The following is a 24,173-nucleotide window of genomic DNA, read 5'->3' as shown; positions in this document are numbered from 1 at the left end:
AACACCCTGCCATTCATTCCTGTTGAATTCCTTCATGTTTGGTTTCTCTGAGTCCTTAAATTTTCAGCACAGGGTTTGGAGCAGAGAGGAGAGGGGCTGCGTGGCCCCTGGGACTTGTGCACAGTGTAGAGGTCCCAAAGGCTGCAAAGGCTGGGGTTGTGTTAGTGCATGGATGCACAGGGGAAAACAGGGTGTTTGTTTTCAACTTGCCTACAAATGCCTACAAATGGAGTCTGCAGTGGTACTCGCACCTTTTCAGTGCCTGCCTGGTAGGACTCTCCCCCGGGCTGTTCCTCTTTGTGAGCAAGTGAGGGTGCTGCAGCAGGGATTGAGGTGCAGCTGCACCCACAGGTGACCCCAGTATCTTGCTGCCAGTGTCTCATTCCTCCTGGTCAGAGGAGTCACAGACACAGCACAGGGTACAGCAGGCAAACAGGGTTCTGTTAGGAAAGCTTAGCAGAAGGCTGAGTCTCTCTGTGCAGGACCTTCTATACAGAGAGTTCCTGAGGCCCTAAGGGAAGGATCCTAGCTGGAGAATGAGTTTGCTCCAGTGGGCAACAAGCCAAGGCTTTAGGGTTTTGACAGAGCAAAAGAAGCGCCTTGCTGACCTGAGACAAATTGCTCTGACTGTGCTGCAAAAGCCAGGCTCAAGATGTGCATAGGTTACCTGCACCTTGCCAGAGCATTTGGGACTTAGGGCAGGGAAGCATCCATCCCTGAGACCTGGCAATGGCACGGAGCATGGTGGCCTGCCAGCCCTCCCTGTCAGCGTGCCTGGCTGTGGGGGCATAATGTATCAGGATATGTATGTCACCGCCAGCATCCATGGGGAATCCCAAGCCTAAAAACCCCGCAAAACTATTTTGCATCCCCACCTACGGCAATATTGTAGGCTATAAATTTTGCATGTGGTCACTGTACTCTTCCAGAGTGTGTAGGCGGCTGTCAGCTTCCTAATCCTGGATTTATTGGCAGCAATGAGAGGAGAGAGAAGGTTCTTGTCAGGAGCCAAGAGGACAAGAATCTTCTTGGCACTTTGGAGGACTCTCCTGTTGGTGGTTACAGGCAGTGGGGTCCCCAAAGGCTCCCAGGAATGTCACCCTTCCCAAACCTGAAGATCCACTTCCACAAGCAACCCCCTAAGTTTCTGATAAAACCCACTGCCCTCAGTTTTCCTCCTTTTGTCATGTGCACATACTGAGCAGCAATCCAGCAGCAGCACCCTCACTGCTGCTGCTAGGAGCTCAGGCAGAGCCATCAGCCCAAGCTCTACCTCCTCACCCCCAGTTTCAGGTACTGGGGATTTCTCTGGAGCATGACAGGAGCCCTGGGATGATCCTGTGGTTCTGCTGACTTCACAGACAGAACTCCACACCCCAAGCTCCTCCTGGGGCATGGGAAGAGGTTTTGGCATCCACCCTCCTTCAGCTGTGACAGTCGTCTAAAGCACCATGGGAAGCCAGCAGGTAACGGTGGTGCTCACACATTTGTTCCACCCCCTGGCTCTTCAGATCACACAGTGTATGGCTTCTGATTAAATAAATGAGGATTTCCTCCCCGTCTCCCATGCATTTTAGCATTTCTTTGAGAAACAAGAGCATTGTTCATCTGTAACTATGAAATGAAGCCTTGCATTGATCTGCAGGTTTCTTCTATGAAAGATGGTCAAGAAAACATTTCAGAAGAAAAGAAAAAAGCAAGAAGTGACAGAATTGTTTCTTTACATTATTTACATGCACTCTGCTACCTAAAGGCAGTCTAGCTCAACTCAGCTATGAGCATCTGGCAGAAGCACATAACTTACATGGCACTGGTATAAGTGAGCAGAACTCTTGCATCCAGCAAAGACCAACAAGTATTATGCCATATAAATAAGTGACAGCTTTGGAAACGAATTCATTTTAAGAGAGCTTGTCAGCTTGAAACCTAGCCACCTTGCAAAAAAAAAAAAAAAAAAAAAAAAGCATTTCAAAACATTTTCAGGTGGGTGTCTTCCCTGAATTTTTCCCATCACTTTTAGCATCTCATTTTTGTATCATTTATTTAAACTTGCTCCCTGTGAAGAATCCACAAAAAAAAAAAAAAAAAAAAAAAAAAAAAAAAAGCAGAGGAAAACCAATCATCTGTGCAAATGCACACAATAAGACAAAGCAAGGAATGTGTCATAACTGAGGAAAAAAAATAACAAAAGAAATCAACATGATTATAGATGGTCAAATAATTATTTCAAGCACTGGAGGGAGAAGGCAGGAGAGGGTGTTAGATAACCTTGTCCTTATAAAGCATCACACCTACGATAAAACAGAGCCTCTTTTGTTTACCAGGACTAGCAACTCAGATCTTGCAAGTTGCACACAGACCCCTGAACTGATGCAGTCATTGTTGCCCTAATTTTTATTTTATGCTATTTTATTTTTTTTTTTGGTTACTGACTAACAGCGTAGTTTAGAGCAACCTCCAGCATGCTGTGCCTTGGTGCAGGGAATTGAGCTAACACAGCATCATCTACAGCAGTGCTGATTTCAGGCAAAGGGGTCTCAACTGGCTCTTTTGCATTCCCACTTTGGCTTCACCCATTGCTAACGAATGAGTCTGTTTAAGCATACATAACTCACAGTTATCTCTCTCAGCTCATCTGCAAAATGTTAATGTAAAGTGTTCCCATTTAAAGATCCCTTTGCATTGCAAGAGCCACGTGAAGCAGTCTCTATAGACAGGAGCTTTGCCCAAATTTATCTATCGAGGAAGAAAGAGGGACGAGAAACCTTTGCAAAAGGCCCCGTGAAATCCTCCCCGTGCAAGAGAGCCCATCCGCCGTGTGGGCAGGCGGCATGAGTAGCGACGGGCGACACCGTCCACCCTGGTGCCAGGGAGCTTCTCGGATCCACTCTACCATCCAGGCAAGACGTGACTCACGCAGCTCGCTTGCAACGAAGGAGGACCATCTGCTAGTCATGAGCAGATGACAAATTCACTGCATTGCGTCTTGTCGCTACTTCCAAATTTGTAAGTAAACACATTTTGTAACCTCTCTCAGAATACTTGAGAGCTTCGATAATGGAAAAGTTTAAATTTATGTAACGGGATGGCGGGGAGAATGGGGGGGGTGGGAAGAAGAAGGGTTTTTATTCTGAATGGAGCCCGAAAGCACCCGCTCCAGCCCGAGCTGCTCGGCTCCGCGCTCCCCCGGGCTGCCGCCGCTCCGCGGTGCAGCCCCGACCTCTGCCGGCCCCGGCAGCGGTGGAGGTGCGGGTCGGTTTTCAGTGCCTGGGTTTCGCCGTCTCCCAGCTTGAAGGCTGAGAGGAATACCGCAAAGAGCGAGCAGGGAAGGTGCTGCGCGTTCACACTTCCATCTGGCTTAGCGAGGGCATCGTCCGCACAAAGCATCCCCGCTTTGAAGGACAAGAGCCTATGGTGGATGAAAAATTGCATGAATGTCACCTGTGGAAGCTGTACGCTCAACACAGACATACAAAGGCCCAAAATCACAGGACCATCCTCACCTTACTGCTCCTACACTTCACACTCCCCAGAGAGGCACTGTCTTTTTGCAGTCCATCTCAGGGTGAATTTTTTGCTCTCTCTGCCATCTGGATCAGACCTACTGGATGGTGAAGGGCTAACTATGCTGCCTCTGAAAATTGAAATCAGGGGGAATCAGGTGATGATGAGCCTTGTGTCTGTGCCATCCACTTGTTAGCCAGCCCAAGGAAACCCTCTGTTGCTATTCTGCTTCTTCTACCCCAGCTTTTTGTACTCCACAGAGTCTCTGCCTAAATGATTTGCTGATATGAGCAGCTTTCAGACCCTCTGGTTTTGGAATGCTGGTCTTCCAAACACTGGAGGATGATGTGAGACATCCCAAAGTGTCCTCAGCCCCCTTGGTGTTCAGTTATACCTGAGAGACAGAAGAAAGTCAGACCAGCAAGAAACCTCTGCAGACCGGCTTGTGAAATCTCATGAAGCAGTTGCACAGCCCTGAGGAAAACACTGGACTCTTGCTGGCCAGGCATACGTGAAGCCATCATCCTCACTTAGTAGTCCATTGGCTTCTGTGCCCTCCGCCCCCCCCAGATACTGTCTTTATAATATGGCCTTTCATCTCCCTTCAGCTGAAATTTCTGTACAAACTTCTGGCATTTCAAATTGCAGCTACTCCCACCTCCTTTCCTTCCTGGCCTCAGCAAACACTGTCTCATCCAAGTTGTACTCAGCCCAAGCACTGCCACGAGCATCCTTTGCTCTCAGGTGACCATGGCTCTGCTCCCTTCCCCAGTGCTGCCTTCTCAGCCACCTGCAGCATAAGTCCCTTCCCTTCCTCTGCTCTCAAGGCCCCCCCGTGCACCCCGTTCACTAACCAGATATAATTTCCTGCCTTCAGCTAGCCCTTAACATGAGCCTTTCATGCTTACTTGATAGATTTTCCAACAAGGACCTTTGCTCGTTCCCTCCCACAGCTCCTCAGGTGTGAGACGGGCACACCACTAACACTTGCAAGGCTGCTCCCTAGTCTTCTGTCAAAATCATCATTACAAGCCTCTGGGATGCTCTTGGAAAATCTTTACTGCGGACTGCCCATGTGCTGAGCTCATTTCTGATCTGCCAGACACTGCTATTCCATCATTTCCTCGTACTTTCCCTTCTCTTTGCCTACTCTGTCATCTTCCTTGGCCTCTGCTTCAGTGCTGAGCTCTCCAGGACAGGGCCCATCCTTTTTACTTAGCCATTCAATACTCAATATGGAGGTGTCCTGGTTCGTGATTAAGATTCCTACGAACTATGGTGATATGAATAGTAAATCATTAGGATCGACTCCCTGGTGTTGTACTATCACTCCAGGCATTTGCTACAGCTCCCGGTAGTAATTTGTCTTTAACTGTGCTTCAGCACCTCGACAATGAAGGTAGAAAATGTGTGATGATAGTTAGCTGTAGTCATGGCTGCCACTGAAAACACCAGTAGATAACCAACAGAAATAAGTGCCATAATTCCTTATCTCAGAATGAAGATGTTGGTTTCTCTAGCGTTACATTTTTAACCCATTTTACTCAAATCTAATGCAGTCATTTAACTTTCATTTTCTTCCAGCTGCTAACCCCTCACCTAGTTCAAATGATTCATCCCTACTGCATTCACTGCCCAGGAATGTTGGCTTTCAACAAACTACAGCAAATAATGTAAAATAAACACAAGTGTGCTTTCATCTCACAACAATCTGGGTTAAGTACATATTTCACACACTGCACCACAGGATATGTTAAATTAAAATCAGAACCACCAGATTTAAAAATCCAATGCCAATTCAAACCATTGCCGAGTTATTTCTGTATTCACTTACAAGTAATATTGGGCATGAGTAACAGCCATTGCTTTTTTAACCCTAAAATATGCCATTTGACAACTTTTTTTCTCCATTAGTTGAGGAAAACCAAGAATTTTTGTTTGAAACTACTCTTAGTAAATATTCTTGTTATTTTTGTCAAGTATCCTGATCTCCTTGAACAAAACCAAGAGCCTACAGATAGTCTTGTCTCCATATTTCTCTTATTTTAGTGTTCTACATTTTCAAATTTACTTCCAATCATACACTGAAAAAGTAGCCTGGAATGGCTTACTTGAAATGATAAATAGGTTTTTAAATGTCTGCTGCTTCATGCTGCCAAGCAGTCTGTATCTTGGATGTATTCATTTTCTAGTCAAAAGATGTAGAGGAGCTACATTTGAACAAAATACTGTAAAAAGAGGTTGTAGAGACTGGGAACTGACAGAAAAATATCCATGTGCTGGGCACGACTCTGATTTAATGCACTCTTACTCTACATTTCCATGGTGTAATATTTTATGAATCTAGCTTCTCATTCTAACAACACTAGGATAGGCATCATGCTTTGGTTGTTGATTTATTTTGAAGATATGCAGAATAGACATTATATTTCCTTGAGACTTTATTAAATACAAGGCTTGAGATTGTCCCAGATTTAGAAACTCTCTTTCTGTGCTCTGTTGCTGTGTTTAGACATATAGAGGAGTCTAAAAGCCAGAAATGAAATGCTGGGGTTAGGAAGAGGAGAATTATTGTACTTCACCTCTTTTCTTTCCCTTGTCTTAATGAGGCTATTGCTTTGCCTCTGCAATATTTGTTTGAAGAGATGAACAGGAAGTTTTGGGGAGTTTTGCTAACTCTTTGACAACAAGGCTCAGCTTCCTCCACATTGCTTGGAAGGATCTGCACTTATGGGAATGACTGAAGTGTCCTGAGGACAGAAAAAGAAACAATCTCATTTTAAGAGGTTAATGGTTCCTGGATCCTGAAGGACTTACCCCTTGCCAAAACTTCTGCTTGCTTTTCTCCTCTCAGCTTTCATGCTGCTGTAAAGCTAGACAACATCTTTCCCTCACGAAGGAAAAATATTGACCTTTACTGGTGTTGACAAATACAGCAGAAGACAAATCCAGATACAAATATTTTCATCCATTGCCACAGAAACTCTCTGAGAGCCATGTAGCCTTGTCAGGTCAGCTGAAATGTGAACACAGTCCATTGGCTGGGAATGGGTGGAAAACTGTAAATTTCTCCCTAACAAAGCAGCCCCATGCGCTCTTCTGCCCCACTCAGGAGGGGAAACATCTCCATTCCCTCAAGCCTGCTTAGTTTCTCTTTTAGGTCAGCTTTTGTGTAAGAACGAAAGCAATGAAGCTTAGTAGCCATTGGAGGAGGTGGTGAAAAGCAGAGCAGAGGAGTTGGTTTTAAAAGATGTGCAGGTCAGGAATATTATCCTTGCTGAGACTTTGAGAGACAACTGAATATCTGTATTACCAGAATAAGAACTGCTTTCTTTTAGCTCCACTTATAGCTCTACAACTTAAATTGTACTGCAATTTAAGTTCAGAGCTCAGTTCAAAAGCCAGTAGCTCCACAACTGGCATTGGTAAGGAGAAAAGGATAAATAAGCTAGCATTTTTTCCTCCTTTGAAATTAAAAACAATAAATGCCAGGATTTTCTAAATTCCAGGAAAATTCAGCCTGAGGGATTTTCTCTGTTGGCTTCAGTAATCTTTGGATCCCGTCCTTGGAGAGAACACTCTTAGAGCAAAATACAATAACAAGCGAGAAGAGCACTGAATCTCATAGCCACTGTACAGCAGAATTAGATCTTACTGTACTCCTGTGGATGTCCATACACTCAATTAGGATAGCATTTCAGCTTATTTCAGCCCATTTTTGGGGAGTTCTAGGACAGGCTTGAGCTCAGAGATGGGGCGCAGAAGTAGGGACATTGTGGTGAGAGGAGAAGGCCAAGGAGACCCTCGTTTCAGTTTTTGGTCCAAACACTTCTCTTTTCCACAACTGACAGGTAAATCATACAATCATAGAATGCTTTAGGCTGGAAGAGACCTTAAAGATCATCTGGTTCCTCCCCTCCCGGCATTGGCATGGACACCTCCCACTAGATCTGGCTGCCCAAAGCCCCAGACATGGTCTTTTCATGGGCCTGCCCACTACAGAGCTGCATGGAAATCTTCCATGGCAACGTATTTCCCACCATAAATAAAGAAATAAAAATAAAAAAAATGACAGTTTGTAAAAAACAAAGGGTTTCATCAAAGATAGACAATTTTGAAAAACAAACTTTTAGAGGAATTCTTCCAAGAAAGTCTCATCTGAATTTTCTGGAAGCAAATGCTTCAGTTTTTCATTTTGAAAGACTTTTTACTACAGTGGACTCGTACTTAAATAATATGTTAAAAAAATCATGTTTTCAAGGTGGAGTAAGAAAGAGGTATTGCATTTTTAACAAAATGAAACACTGAAAGCACTTCAGTGAATGCTGTTTTTTTTACAGGTGGTTTGGGGGAATTTATTTTGGGCTCAGAAAATTTGGAAGAAAAATGGAGTGTCTTTGTTCCATTCTGAGAAAGTACAATTTTTCAAACCCATTGCCTTTCCTCTAGACCAAAAACATCCAACTCTCACCCATCCTTAACTCTCAGGAGTCTGCATCTTTTCCTATGGTCAGCTGTAGCTGAGCTTTGGGTGTTTGAGGGGAGAATAACCAGAGGAAAGCACTGTGCTGTCAGGGCAATAGAAAATTTGGCTAGTGGCTAGGAGTGGGCGAGCCTGAGAATTACTCGTGCTTGCCTGCAAGTTGGCAGCATGTCTGGAGAGCATCCAGGATCTCCAAGTGCCCAGAGTTTACAGGCCAGCCCAGGAAACAGCCTGCTTTAACAGCTCTGGGACACCCGGGAGGCCTTTTTTGGTTAAGTGCAAACCTTTACTCACACGCACATGCCCCACCTTAAGCAGCAATCCAGTCATTCTCAAAGAATGTCTTAAAAATAATTAAATGGCTTTACATCATGTTCCAGGAGATTAAAATTTTCTGCCTTGCATTTCTTAAAGCTACCAGCTTATAAGATAGCATGTCAAAGGAACAAAAGGTCATACGTGGCACTACTTGCTGCCTCCATTCGGGGGGAGTAGTCTAGCATTTTATTACCCCTTTTCTTGGCTAAGGAGAGGAAAGAAAAGTGAAACAGTCTTAGCTTAGGCTATGTAGGCTAGCCTCTCTCATACAAGTGTGGGGTCATGCATTTGGGATCACTTTACCTCCTGTTAAGTCATGGATGTCATCCAAACATATGTTGAACATGAGAAATATGTCCTCCTCAGGTGGAATTTGGAGATTCCCTTCATTTCTCCAGTATTTGTGAAAACAAACAAGCAAAACCAGATTAGAAGTGAGGAGTGGCTCTAAATAATGCCAGTGTGGTATCACCTGCTGTGCTTGGAGGGCCGTTTTGTTTTTCAAACAAACTGACTAGATTGTTCACATTCATGAGAATTAAATATTGGTCTTTCAAGACTATCTATCCAGGAAAAATAAAACAATGGTGTCATCAGCAATAGGCAGAAACAGCTGCTAGAAACAATCCTCGGAGTAATGCACTGGGAACAAATGTCTCAACCTCACATTGAGAGAGAAAGGAGAAGAGAAGATAAAGCAGGTCAGCTGGCACCTGCAGCAACCTGGCCACCCTGCCTGTCCCCTGGGCTCACCAGGCAGAGGCTTCTCAGAGACCTCTGCACCAGCCACAGTCAGGGCACTGAGTCCTGGGTCACAGCTTGGCACAGGATGGTGGCACAGGACACTGATGCAGCACTTCTCAGCACTTCTCTCTCCCTCCCTGTTAAGTTCAAGTTTGATTTTAATGCTTTTGCAATCAACTTAACAGTGATTCTCAGGGGAATCTCAAATTTCTTGTCATATTAGGTGCCACTGTGGGCCACTACATCACACGACTCTGTCTTGTTCCAGTCCCTGGCATCCCAAACCACAGTATGGATGCAGCTCTAATAACCTCTCCTGGGCAAGCTGCTAGCCTCCTTGGATAGTGAAGGGACATGAAGAAGAATTAATATCCCAAGACAAAAGAAAAAGCTTTTCCAAATTTTTCTCTTTCTTCTCAAGCGTTTGATGAAAATGTATCAAAGAGCAAAAAGGGTCTAAAAGAGCAAATGACAGTGTACGGGCTTTGTGTCAGGCTCTGAATATGAAAGATGAGAAAGGAAAGAAAGAGACAAAAGAAAGGGAAGAAATAATAAGAAAACGAATAAAGGGAGGAAACGGCCAAGATATGAAAAGAAAGTGAGAGGCAAAATGGCTGAGAAAAGGGGGAGAAGAAATTTTGAAGGAAATGTGTGAGGCTACAAAATAGTAGTTGTACATGTCTCTAGTGGAAAATGGTCATTATGGGGCACGTACAAGCAAATATGACATTAAAAATTACACAATAGCAGATAAGTAAAGGCTGTGGGTAGGTCTGGATAGTTCTCCTCCAAATAAGGCAGCCGAAAATCAGCGTTCCCTTATTGCAGCTATTGTGAAGCTAAAGTTCACTTGTACTGAAATGTTTCCTTACTTTGTATCATAGCCTGATAAGTGATTTGTTCCACTGGGAGAAAACCTTTTATCACCACGGCCCATGTGTGTTTTATTGGCACAGTATCTGAAGTCCAATTATTCAATATACTTTTTCAGCTGGTGGGTATTTGTTTGAATTTTTAACAAAGGCGGGGTAAAACTGTGTTTTTGAGAAATTCTGCTTTGCACTTTCTCCCTGTCTGGGTCTTGGCTCTTCTTTTGCTACTTTCTGTCTATAGCCAAATCCACTCCCTGAAGCACTGAGGCACTGCAGCCCTTAAATCCAAAAATCCTTTGAGTGTTTGTAACACCCCAAGCACCCCCACACACCCTCCTTCTTCCAGTGCCCTTTCCCACTGTGGTGTGCTGATGTGCTCTGGGTAGGCAAAGCACAGTCACACCTGCTCTCATCCAGCTACCACTGCCGTAGCAAAGTGCAGCAGCCACAGAAGTGCTCTCCCAGCCCTGGTTCTCCCAGCAGTGTTGCAACCAGTGCTTGGGATAGCTTTGACAACACTCCCTCACCCAGTAAATTCGTGCTCTCCCTGATTTCCTATGCTGAACAGTAGCCAAAGCCATAATCTGTGATCTTTCTACCTTGCAAGCACCTTCCAGACATACAGCTTAACAACCAGGTGTCCTGTTACAACTAAAACCACCTGGAAATTTCACAGAACTTCTCCAAAATGTGCTATGTAAGCGTCATGCTTTTTTCAAGGTCAAGACAGCATTTTTTTTTTTTTTCTTCTCTCAACACTATTTACATGGCAACTGTTATTTTGCTGGACTTTTTTTCTATTCGATTCTTTAATAATATAGGCTTTATATTAAAAAAAAAAAAAGTTATGCTTTTCTTTGCTGTATATACATATGTGCTCTCTCTAAACTGATGAGCATCGCAGCTGCCTAGCATGAAGCAAAGTTCTGCTGTTTTATGGTAATAGTACATTCCTCCTTGCATTTTGACCAATGGTCTTTATAACTAAAAAGTACACAGAATTTAGGCAAAGGTTAGGCAATATGTAAACATTGCTCATCCTCATAAGAGATGCTGGTAACAGCGGCTATAAATCAGCGGCTATCAATCAGACTTGGTTAAAGCTGATGGTGGACTAAGCATCCTGCATTCAACATAAATAAGGAAACAGCTTTCTTTGTTTGTACCCTCCTAGCATCCCTCCCATTTAATGATGGCTAAAACAATCAAAACCATTCCCCAAGCCACTGACCACATCTTGAGATGTGCCCATTGGGATTCCCTTGGAGAAGAGTCGCAGACCAAGACATTGGAATGCTGCTTGGTTGCAGAGCTACTGAAGATCACAGTGAAAGTAAGCAGAAAGCAGTCATAAGGCAAAAAAATGAGTGTGGCCCCAGGTGGAAACCAGGACCCCAACCTTCTTTTGGGCAGAGAGCTTATTGAAAAGTCCAACCTTCATTTCCCAACATGGAAATGAACTTGTTGTTTGTTCCCACTGGTCCAGGAAGAAAAACAACACAGGATAAATAAACAGGACAGCCCCAAATAAATATTTGTCTCTGAATATCAGCGTCAAACCAGCATCCTCCTGGAAACAAACTGGCAAGATGTCTCTTCCGGGATGTGGGAAATACTACGTGCAGCCACTGGACAACACATGGACTTAGGAACACAGAGCTGGGTAGCTGGGACATTGCAGCACACACCTGCCTCTCCTTCATTTGCAAAAATCCTGAGGTCTAAATAAGAAAACGCCACTGGGAGAGAGAGTAACATAAGGTTGGGCTCACTTTGCAAGGTAACGTCCTTTCCTGGGCCAGCGCTGCTGCCCAAGTGAGCTGGCTGGAAACCGAAGGGAATTTTGCCATTTGAAATTGTTTACATTTCAAACAAAAAAGACTTTCATATTTCCTACTAGGCGGAAAATTTGTAATTATAGCAGTAATGGAAAATAATTAGTGCCGTATTCTGAGACTTCATTTAAGACGTTATATCTTAATGCACAGGTTTTCATTTTTCGATGGATTACGGGCCCGGCAACAGTAGCAGTAGTCAGCTACATGACCATGGAGAGCCTACTAGCAACCCCTCTGGAACAGCTTGCTTACAGTTACGTATTTCAGTGCAGGTGTGTTACAGTCATCTCTGGAGGGTGAGAAGCATCAACAACACACTTGGCAGGTAGCCAGGAGGCAGGGCAGGGAGTCAGCATTGCTCTGCGGACAGGTCTGTCCTTCTGAGCTGCTTTCGACTAGGGGGCACTGTGAAAGCGTCGTGCTGCTCCGTGTACAAGTTGTTACCAAAAGTTGCACCGACATGGAGAAAACACAGGAACACGCATTAGCTACAGCTCCTGCTTTGATTCGAGCACACCTTTGTATTGGCTGGCTGCCCCCTGGTACAACAATCCTTTTTAGCAATTTTTAAGGCATGGAATGGGGAAAAAAAAGCTTGAATCCCTATTGCTGTCCCCCTCCTACCTATATCCTATAAAGATTTTCAAATCCTGGATTAAAAACCACCTTAAAAATAGTTCTCTAACAACATTGCTTAACACAAACATTGAAATCCAAGGTCCCGATAACATGCCGACTGCAAGCTTTGAAATAACCTTTGGAAGTAGTACACGAGGGTTATTTTCTGCCGTCAGATGACATGTTATTCAGCAATGATATTTGCCTTCTCTCCGAGGTGGCGCAGTGTGTTATCTTTTGTTCACAATCACTTATAAAGATCTTAAATACCCGTGACATAGCTCTAGCCACCCCTCCACTTCTCTGCCAGGTTGTCATTTAGCTTTATGCTCAGTTTAACATTCTTTATCCAAATTTGAATGGGGGGCACAGGGGGTGAGGGGGCAGCCTAGTATTTGTTCCAGACACATCCAGTGAGTGCTGAGGTAGGATTTTATAAAGCATCTCTGAAATCTTGTGCTACGTTCTGTTATGATCCCTCCACACAGAAGTTTTATGAAACAGTCAAGTTGCAAGGCCAGGAGTTACCACTGTGATCATCTACTCCGGCCTCCTGCAAAACATCTGCAGTATTTCATCCACTAAATCCCCTAATGCCCCTAAGGGAATTACTGTTCCCTCTTGTGTGAATGAGCTCTCCTGATCCAAGTAGCTTCTGTTTAAATTAAAAATATTTCTTCAGAAAAAAAAAATAAAAAAAAATAAAAAATCAGCCTTACTTACATCACCTTTCAATATCAAATACCTTCTCTTTACTTAAGAGCTAATAAACTATGATCAAGCCATCTGTGGACTCCATCAGTAAGCTAAATAAATGGAGCTTCAGCTCTGTTTTTGTGAAGCTTATTTTCCCACATGTCCAAGGTTTTTTGTGCATCCTCCTTGAACTCTCCCTGGTTGGTCATGTTCACCTTGAAGACAGTGCCAGAGCACACACCGTGCTCCAGCAAATGTCTTTTGGTCTGTCTCAGTCTGGGTATCTGAAATACAGGTGTCTATTGCTGAGGCTATCCCAAGGGCCAAACTTCTCTGGAAATGTGTAGCAGAACATTCCTCTGCTACCCATAAGGAGCTGCTTTAGGGACTGGGAGTTGTGCATCTCTTCTTGAACCTCCACGAGGAATCCAGGTAAAAGCTTTAGGGGTGGGAAGAAGGGGGAGAACCTGCTCTTGAGGACATTTCTTTCTCACCAGACCTGACAAAGTTACCTGCTTAGGAGATAGGGTTTTCTACGTACATTGTCACGGCATTAAGGAACTACAGTTCAGGGTCAGGGCCCCACTGTGCTTGACATTACAGATCCAAAACCTAAAGTTCTTCCCTGCTCTGTGAACTTGTTTTTTTTTTTTTCTTTTCTTTTTTTTTCCCCCTACGGAGTCTGAGTGTTTATAGGACTTTTGCATGCTGTTTGTTTCACTGTGATTCAAAGTAAAAATTACTGTAATGATCAACTTTGTTCTGTACTTTTTTTGATCAGCACCTTATTTCCTTTTTTCCTGCTGTCCAGGATTGTTTCCTCAAGGTGCTCTTAGGCCAAGACATCAAAAAGCAGTTGTCAAGTCTAGCTGACTTATATGTAGTAAAAACTGATAGTAAACACTTCTGTTTCATTTTCTGAAATCTTTTCCTTCATGACCTGTATTAAAAAGAACAATACAAATATTGATATAAGTAAAATGAAATGGTCCAGGAGCTTTGTACAGGTATTAAAAATAATGATTTAAGAGTTCATTAGAATTTACTTTCCTGTCTAATTCTCAGTCAGGTCCACTGGCCATGCCTGACTGGTAAAGGTATTCAGTAGAGAAATTGGGACTAAACTCAATAGGAAGCAGTTGTTAAATACTTTCACGATAGAGCAGCTTTGTGAAAGCAGAGACTGTATTTGATACTTTCACTGTGGAAAGACAGTGCTGGGATGTGGATGAGAAAAAATTAATTGATACATGCTGTTACTCTTCATTTTATTCTCTGAATAATAACTGAGATGAATTCAAGCCATGTCACTCAACTCTGACTTTGTTTGGAAAGGATTCAAGGAGGAAAGGAAACAGCATCCTATCTGAGGTTCAGCCTGCATCACAATATCTGTTCCATTAAAGGGATGAGGAAAATGTAACTGAACTTAACTGATATTGAGCATGGTGGATGTTGTTTCATCTCCTCTCTAGAAAGCAAAATACAGTCTATACTTATTTTAAAAAGACTGTAATAAAAATGATGAAGCAAGAGATAGAGGCCATAGCAGGAAGACTCTGGATCCTGATGGCCTCTCTTTTCTAGCTGCTGTTATGACACGTCTTTCCCCTGTGGAGACTCAGCTGGCCTTAGATGTGGCTGGTTTTTGTGATTTAGCAAAAGGATGGTGCTGTGTCTAAAGTACCAGCCCAGTATTCAACAGGAACCAGTTCCTTTTCAGGCTCTGGCACAAACTTTCTCTGTGACACTGAAAAAAATTACCTGCACAAAGACAAAGCAGAAAGGTGGTAAGGCAAATTGATTGTGGTCAGTGTTCAAAAAGTGTAGAATATAGCATTCTAACTTTGGCAACAGAGTGGTTGTTAAAAACTATGTAATTTTTAAATGGAACATCAAAATTTCCCCTCTTATCTTGAAATGAAAAATTTCCCCAGATAATGGTTTGGATTATTTTGTTCTTGGTAAATAAATAAATAAACGATTACTTTAATAGTAAAAATAGCTATTTAGAAATAAAACAATATGTGTATGTCATTACAACACTTCAGAAATGAAGCCCATCTACAATCTGTTCTCTGAATCTTAGTCCACAGAGGTAGTGTGAGTACACAGACCCTCAGTGAAGAAGACGAGGAGGCAGAGGAAAAATGGATGAGAGCATTAGCAGATAAAACCCAAGAGCAATGCTCCATAAAATGTGTGGAAACCAGTAAGTGCAAATATCAAACATGGGTTAGGAAAAGACACCAAGTTAATTTTCCTGAATCTGGAGGGGATTGCTGGTTACCCATTCACATGAGGGTTCAGAAAGTGTGTTCTTCCCAGAAAGTGCTCCATGCACGAGAAGTAGGAAGGCCACCTCTGCCAGCCTAAATCTTAGGACCATTTACTCATGTTGCAGAGAAATGCAGAACTATCTTCCATGCTCCCAGGCATCATGTGGACAAAATTTTGTGGCTCCTTTCACAAGGTTCATAGATGTTGTTGTCATTCTTCCTCTTTTTCACTGGAGGGAAAGATGCTGTGAAATTGAAAGGACCAAGTGAGAAAGTAATGGAATGAAAGGAAAAGGAAGAGGCTTTGAGTGCTGAAGTGTGGAAGGAAAAATAACCCACCTTCTGAACCCTTAATACTTCCATCAAGAAGAAAGATACACCCAAATGTGAAAAGCACAGGGAAAACAACAACAGTGTCTAAGGTCAAAACCTCCTCCTCAGTGCTGTACAACGTCTACATTTTTGTGTATACATCGGTGTATGTGTGTCTATACATACACAGAGAAACAACGAGAGAGGAACATCATTCCTGCTCAGAAGAGTTAAATTACAAGAGAGCTTTGGAACAGCAGAAGGGAAGTAATATGGTTCTTGTAATTGTATAATTGGTGAATATTACAGTACATGTTCTGTAAAATTTGCTCCTATTTTTGTGATGAATTAAGTAAGTCAGAAGAGAAGTAGCAGTTCCACATTTCTTCTATAGGACAGCATTGGTACCACAAAGAACAAGATGGACATAGAGAACTTCAGTTTCATTAAGTATACCTGTGGAATGCCAGCACCATTCCTAGTGCCCTGAAGAAAGCAAAACATATGTTGCTCCCACTAGAAAGAACTTTCATGTGATGGTCCAACCCATTCGTTGGACCAAGAGTTTCTATGAACCAGTAGAAGGGCTTTGAAGTCAGTCAAGAATACAGTATTTCTGTTTTTCAAAAATGTCTTCATAATGTAGAAATACTAGTTGTATTGAGTTTACTTGGCAAGGTTTTAGCAGCAGGTAACTGCAGGGGTGGCCTCTATGAGCAGGGCCCAGCAGCTGCCCCATGTCAGACCAGAGCCAGCTCCAGCTGGCTCCAAAAGGGACCTGCTGCTGGCCAGAGCCGAGCCAGGGAGCGACGCTGGGTGGGCCTCTGGGAGAGCAGAGTTAAGAAAAGGAAAAAGACTTCTGCGCAACAGCAACTGGAGAGGAAGGACTGAGACCCAGCCCTGCAGCCTAAGGTGAGCGCAGCAGGAGGGCAGGAGGTGCTCCAGGCAGGCAGCAGCAGTTCCCCTGTGGCCTGTGCAGGGAGAGGCCCCTGGTGGAGCAGGCTGTCCCCCTGCAGCCCATGGGTCCCACATGGAGCAGATCTCCACGCTGCAGCCCATTGAGAGCCCCCGCAGGAGCAGGCGGTCTGGGGGGAGCTGCCGCCCACCCGTGGGGGACCCGTGCTGGAGCAGTTTGCTCCTGGGGGATGGACCCCGTGGGACGGAGCCGTGTGGGAGCAGTGCTTGGAGAGCTGCTGCCTGTGAGCAGCCCCCGCAGGGGAAGGACAGCATCCCGTGGGAGGGACCCCACATGGAGCAGGGGCAGGGAGGGACACTGAGGGAGTGGCGGAGACAAAATGCTAGAGACTGACCACAGACCCCACTCTCCAATCCCCTGTGCCACTCGGGGGGAGGACATAGAAGAGGGTACGTGGAGGGAAGGTGTTTTTAAATTTGTTTTAGTTTCTCATGGCTCTAGTCTGCTAGTGATAGGCAATAAATTTTATTAATCTCCCTATAGTGGGTCTGTTTTGCCCATGATGATAATTGCTATCTTCCTGTCCATATCTTAGCCCTTGAGCTCTTTTCATCATATTTCCGCCTCCTTTTCCTTTGAGGAGGGGGAGTGAGAGAGAGGTTGTAGTGGAGTTCAGCTGCCCAGCTCAGTAAAACCACTACACCAGTCCATGATCAAAAATGACCTGGACTCTCAGGATTGAAAATCTCACTGAAAGTCACCTTAGAAACACCTCTCTGGCTTTTGCTTTTGAAAATATTGTGTCCAAAGAAAAATTAAAGGCAACTAACCCTGTGGAAAGAGTACTGAGGAGCCTCAGACTCCTTGAATGTCACTGGATTTAGAAAGCAGATCTTCTAGCCACACAGTGTCCCCAACTTCCTGCTTACAAACTGTTTCAGCATTGACTCAGTAGGAATAACACCATCCACTGAATCACCCACCCATCTGCAACACCTGCTTCTTCCTTGGCTATTACGCCTTCCCTGGGATGACTCAGTTGAGCTGCTCTCAGCTTGCGAGATGGGAGACCATACCTTGAGACACATGGGCTGAGAGGTATTCAAGACCCCCTACTAATTTCCATCTTTCTGCAACCTGGGACACAATAATCCCTTGTCCACTCCCTGTGACTCCACACAGTTGGGGGTTGTTTTGTAACTTTTCCAACCCTGCCTATCTGGAACACTTTCCTGCCGAGACACTGACTCACTTCCTCTTTAGGAAGCTCACCCAAAATCCTTTTCACTTTAGCTTATAAACTATTATTAACTCCATCTGTAAAGCAAAACTTTACTCATCAGTAGAGCTAGCTGGGAATTTTCCAGTGATACACATTTTTTATTGGAAGATGTTGATTTGTCAAAACATAAATCTTTTTTAGAAACACACCAATTTTGCTTAGGCTTTCATCAGAAAAATTGTTTGCATCCAGAGTGGAATTTCTTGTTGCAAACAAAGAAAGAGAACAGCTCAGCTTAGCCAAGGCATTAGCATTCAGGTCACTGACATAGGAGTAGTAGACTTTTTGGCAAAACAGGGACCCAAATTTAGTTTTCCTAACCTACACACTGCCATAACAATCATGATCTCTTAAGACAAAGCAAGTTTGTGGCCTCCCATTGATGTTATTTTATTAAGTAAACAGTCTGTGGTACAAGGGCTTGATCCTAGAAACTTCTCTGCTTCACTTCAGAGCTTAACCCCTAGGCAACCAGTAATTCTGAAAATTCACTGTCTTTTTCTCATTTTCATAAAATCATGGAGTCATCAGTTTGGGTTGGAAGGGACCTTCATCACCCTGCCATAGGCAGGGCTATCTTTCACTGGATCAAGTTCACTAGAACAAGTTTACTTTTCCTGAGAAACTTCAAAACATGTCATGTTCTTCCCACTGAAGAGCAGGATGTTTTAAAACCTTGAAAGTAATCACAGCTTAGGAGAATTAACAAAGATTCTGGATCAGTTTTACTAATTATATTTACCAATGCTACTGTACAAAGCCACAGGTCACTCCCTCCACCTTACAAAGACACTGGTTTTAACAAATTTCCTGTATTTGCCTTGGGACTGGAGGGAAATTTCTTGGTGATGCACCTCCAACAAAAAATACACCACTTCAGTCAAAATGTTTTCTCTGAAATGCCTCATAATTATTACATTTCTATGAGGGAGGCAATGGGTTTCCACAGCTGAAGGGCCCTCCAAATTTGATAGAACTTAGATACAATCACACATTGAGATTTTGCTACAGATAAAACCTGTATCATTACCCATCTGTTTATGTGTGTGTGTGGTTTTTTTTTTTTCCATGGACTAAAGAAGTAAGATTCAATTGACAAGTGTGGCTCTTTTTTTCTTTATTTTCCATCCATGGCTCAGAATTAATGTATTTCTGAAGGGTCTTGAGATCCTTACTTAAGATCAAATTCTAATATTTAAATATGTATTCAGCATTTTACCCTGCTTCTATATTTCTGTCTCTTTGAAAATGTGACTTAGTACAGTAAGTGGAATGCCATTATCAGCCTAACTTTATCTCTATTTTTTATTCCTCTATTATTGGTCATTAGGATTCATGAGACTAATGGAATTATTTCTATTCATTTTGGTTTTATAATATGTTATTCATCAAGTGTTCCTTACCTTTTTCTGGGCATCTTATGAGACTATAGGTTGCCTCCTATTTAATGTTCAAGAAGTTCTTGCACTGCTTACTACCATGGTCCTACAAGGGCAAGCAATCTGCTGTCCAGAATCCCTACAAGAACCCATTTGATCAAAAACACCAAGCAGGATGGTTTATACCTATCTGGAGAGTAAAGGCTTTGATTGCCTATACTGTAGTATACGTGGAGTAGTATACACTTTCTTCCAGTATACTACACTTTTGTAGTTTACAATTTCTTCCAGTACCATTTATTTAACGTTGAGACTCCCCAGTGAGAAAGGGCTTCTTTCTTCTAAGATAACTTCATCATTGAACGGATCTCATTTCTAGGGGAATGGCTTGTCATCTATTTCTAGAAAATGCATTCTTTCAGGGAGTCTTGGCTATGGCTGCTTTCCACATGTATGCTGTGTTCCCATGTTTACTGCTAGAACAAAAGGACAAGGAAGAGAAATGTCTGTGCAAATGAAAATTTCAACCCAAGAGAAGAGTCTCAAAGGGTTTTGACTGCTAAGGAATAGGAAAGAAAAATTCCAAGCCAATCTGCCTTTTCCACCCCCTCTATTTGTCAGTTGCTCCTCCTCCTTTAGACTGTCAGATTTCACTCCCATCTACTGTATGGGCACATAAATCTTGCCAGAAATGCTTCACTCACTTAACACCTACCTGCTGGAGCTTAGATTTGGAGAGAGAGGAAAAAAGAAAAAAAAAAAAAAAAAAACAAAAAACAAAAAACACACAACCTCAAACCCTGGCAATTCTTATAAATCACAGTGTTGCTAATCTCTTTTCAAGAGAGTCAAATGTAAAGTCATGTTCCTTCTTGTGAAAACATTACTAGCCTGTGGGTGTCAACACAGCCTTCTTTTCCAAGAAATCTGTTGCATCCCACAGCGACTCTAGAGAAATTGCACTCTGATGACAGTGAAGAGAGGCTGCTAGAAAAACATCACACGCTAGTTCCATACAACAGCAACCTCAACAAGCGCTTGTTTTTGTAAGATCAGCTCTCTCCAGTTTCATGAAAAGCAGAACCAAATTTCACAGATACATTTTAGTGGTTTTGTTTTTACATTGTCATTGTTGTGAGCTCTCCCCTCCACTCCAAAGTCACATTTTTCAGCTTCCTTATTCATTCCATGCCAAGAGGCACTACCCCATTTCTTTACAGCTCTCACAAAGAGTAAACAGCAACTTCAGCCACCTGGTTGCTACCTTTCCATGACCTTCTGTGCCTTATCTTCTCACAGTGGGACTGTCTCCTCCTCTGGGGTCTCCTCAGCATCAGGTAGAAGATCTGTCCATGGCAGCTGTCCTGTTTCGATAAAGGTCTTGTCCACCAATGAAGAGATCATCCTGGGTCCCTCAAACCACTGCAGAAGCACAGCTACTTATGAAATCCTGGGGAAAACCCTTGTAGAGCAACTTCCCAGATTAGTGTCTGGAAGGTGTCCACAGACCTCTCGTATGGAAAGAGCCTTTGCTGGGAAGCATTTTTACAACTAAGTGAAGGAAATAAGAGATGCTTAATGAAGAAAGGGTAGAGTGTCAGGCAGTCAACATCCAGTATATTACTGAAGGACAGCACCCATGAAGTACTGTAGTAGCACTTAAAGTCACATGGAATATGAGACTCTTCTATATTAAAAGCAAGTTCTTCATTATTATTCATCTTCGAACTCGTGCATGTTGAGAAGAATGATAAGCTGGTCTGAGATCCTTCGAGTTCCTGCACTAATTGATCTCAATCATTGGGTTTTACAATTTGAGTGTGTGTTTTGTCTTCTTGCATTCATTTAACTCGGTAGAGAATTAAGTTCATATATCTATTTGTGTGTGTTTGAGTAGTGTCTAAAGCTTAGACCACAACTTTGCCTTTGCTGTATTTCTGTCCAAAAGAATGACTCGGTGTGTGACAAGTTCATATGAAGTCATGGGGCTGTCTGAGAATGCTTCACTCTAGACGACACTTATCCTTTCTGATCCTCCTGCCCCCCTCTCAGCAGTTACCCTGCTGCCAAAGAGAAATCAAGACAGCACCTTTTCAGACTGCCCTGAATAAGCAATAGCACATACCACACTCTGTGTCTATCAGCCTATAAATGCACACCTTAGGCATGAACAGGCAAAGCTTCATGCCTCACAGCCTTTAACGGGTGAGTTCGCTGGCTGACAGATGTACGTGTCACCCTGTGATTCTTCATTACAGGAGGGTTTGTTAAAAAATACACGACTTCTGAGCTACAAAAAAAAAAAAAGAAAGAAAAAGAGAGAGAAAAAAAAAAAAGAACTTTAAAAGAACTTTTCAAATGCAACTATTCACATGGAAGTAAATGCCTATTCAAAAAGATAAGAGGTAGAAATGAGCTGGTTGCACTTAACACATTGTTCTTCACTTTCACCTCCAAAACAGCAGGAGGAAGAGGCTACCTCCTACGCCTCAAGTTCACCTTCTCACTTCATTAAGCAGTGGGGAGGTCTAGGGAACTGCTGCTTGAGTGTTGACTTTGGCAAAATCTCTACCTTTTCTCCCTCCTTGTTTTTGATTCTCTCCCTCACAGATTGCATCTTGAAATCTCAAAACTCAGGTAAAATCAGCACAAAAGCTGACTGAGTGAAGTGGCTCAAGGCAGTGACCATGCCAAGGACTTCCTGCAGCACCAGCCTCCCCTGCTCCCTCAGCTCATCTCAACCACCCTCTGTTTGTGGCATCCCTGTCTTGCAGTCCTCTCCCAAATTCCTTCTCCTTTGATGCTCCAGAAGTCTGGCAACTTCTGAAAATAAGGCAGGAAAAAAGGAACAGAAAGAAAAGTCACTGGAAAACAAATGAACCAAAAGACAGGAAAAAAGATTTAAAAAAAAGTAAAGGAAAGAAAGAAAAAAATATTCATATACATGTACATGTTTCAAATTGAGTATTTGAGAATTTGGAAGAAAAAAAAATATTTTTTTTCCTATGAATCCTATGAAATCCTGATCCCAATAACAGCATTGGCAAGCTCGCATCTATTTTGTTCTGGTTCATTAATACGTTCTGAGATGTGACAAGCCATATCATGATTTCTTGGCAAGGCAACATCCAAAAGGCAGTTCTCTGGGTAAATCATAGCTTCAATGACATCACATGGTACTGTGATAATTTACACCACACAAGGGCCTATTCCATTGTCTGAAATCCTTTGCCCATCACATTACAGTTTGTATCCAAGTCAGCTTTACTTTTATTGTTAGCATCCTTGTCATTTATTATTTATACTGCAGCAGAAACTTGAAGTCACAGTCAGGATGCAGTCTGCAGAGTGTTAGATGCTGTAACAACATATGCAACAGTATTCCGAAGAGCTTTCATTCTTACTCTGCTGCTGCTTGACATATTCCTACACCAAGTCCATCCAAATAGATTTTCACCAAGTGCTTAAATGGCTGAGCTTTGGCCAAGAAGGCACCATGGAATTACTCATAGTGGCAGGCTAGATGAAATGTAAGCATCACCAATTCATCCAATTATTTTTCAATAGAAGCTGGGGCCAGAAGGGACTTTGTATGTCATTACTCTTGATATTCCAGACATTCTTGTTTTGAGTTTGGTTCTGTGGAAAGAAATAATAGTTTGTTTCATTGACAGCAGAGGACAAGTAAAAATTAGCACATTTTATGGGACATAAAAAAGTCCATTAGAAAATGATGTTTAGAGAGAGACATTTTTCATACTACAACACAACTCTTCACCATGTTTCAAAATAAAATATTGATCAAAAGCATATGACTATGCTTACCAAACATTATTTTTCAAGTCTTCTGTAAGTTCAGGGAGATTATAAGGGAGCAATATTGGAATGTGATGGAGAAAAGTCGGGAGGAAAGTAGTGGTAGTTTAAATTAAATCTTTTTTTTTTTTTTTCTCTGTTCAGTGATGAAGTTAATAATGGCCTATCATAAGTTGATTTTGGTAGTGCTTTGTACTTCCATGCTTCAGTTCACTTATTGCTCCTGTACAATGTACTTCAGCCCAAAACCAAGCCATAAATATGGGCACCTCAGGAATTCTGGATTGCTTGAAATCTGAATCCCGATCTCTGTTCTGTACATGAGCCAGAACAAAAACCTAGATCTGCATGCCCTGAAATACTAGTGCTTGACTTGTGGGCCCACATATCCTAGGCTGGGGCCTCTCTGCATCGAAAATGCAATTATCATCCAGGGGGCAAGGGAAGGACAATCTCTTTTCATATACTTAAAAAATGACAGTGGAACAACTTAAGCTGTTTCCTAAATGCATGTGCAATCGGTCTGGAAGAGATTCTGTAAACAGAACTATCCATGAATCCAAAATCTCTTTAAATTTTTGTTGTAACTTGAGTTAAAGTTCTGGGTTATTCAAATTTATGTGAAATTGAGATAAAATTCCAAGATTCAGTCACTTTTAATAGCACGGGATACAGACTTCTCAAACCTGCTGTGAAAGCTGAAACTTGGGCCAGTTTTTCATCCACAAGCTGAGCTTAACATCAGTAAAGAAGACTTTGTTCTCTTCTCTCACTTCCTATACTGTGTAAGGGGAAAAAATGGGAATATACAGGACAGCTTAAAAAATTGTTTCCGACAAACATAGTCCTTCCACATGCTGGCACTTCCACCTCGATCAGATGCATTGTTTTGTACATTTATAGCCTGCATGAGTACTCCAGACCTGCACAGGAGATGCATGGCCTTCTGACAATTGGGGCTGCCTTCAGAGGTGACCCAGGGATCTGCTCAGCAAAGCATTTGCCTGCCACCCGGCAGGGGCTGAGCGTGGCTGAATTGGCACCTTAACCCGTACAAAGCCACTGCTGCCAGCTCCACACAGAATTTTGCTAACTCCCTGATCCAAAGAAAATATC

The 24,173-nt window shown here is 42.8% G+C and overlaps 1 long non-coding RNA gene across 1 annotated transcript in view; it reads left to right on the top strand.

Annotated features, from left to right (window-relative positions):
- The first annotated feature begins 2,165 nt into the window (after positions 1 to 2,165).
- Positions 2,166 to 24,173, top strand: part of LOC139999553 (uncharacterized) — a 36,621-nt gene continuing 14,613 nt past the window's right edge. Inside the window, exon 1 of the long non-coding RNA XR_011805015.1 lies at positions 2,166 to 3,006. This is a non-coding gene — a long non-coding RNA (uncharacterized lncRNA). The remainder of the gene's footprint in view (positions 3,007 to 24,173) is intronic.

This window comes from Anas platyrhynchos, chromosome 1, assembly GCF_047663525.1.
Source record: "Anas platyrhynchos isolate ZD024472 breed Pekin duck chromosome 1, IASCAAS_PekinDuck_T2T, whole genome shotgun sequence".
Taxonomy (NCBI): domain Eukaryota; kingdom Metazoa; phylum Chordata; class Aves; order Anseriformes; family Anatidae; genus Anas; species Anas platyrhynchos.
This window is presented reverse-complemented; position numbering and strand designations above follow the sequence as displayed.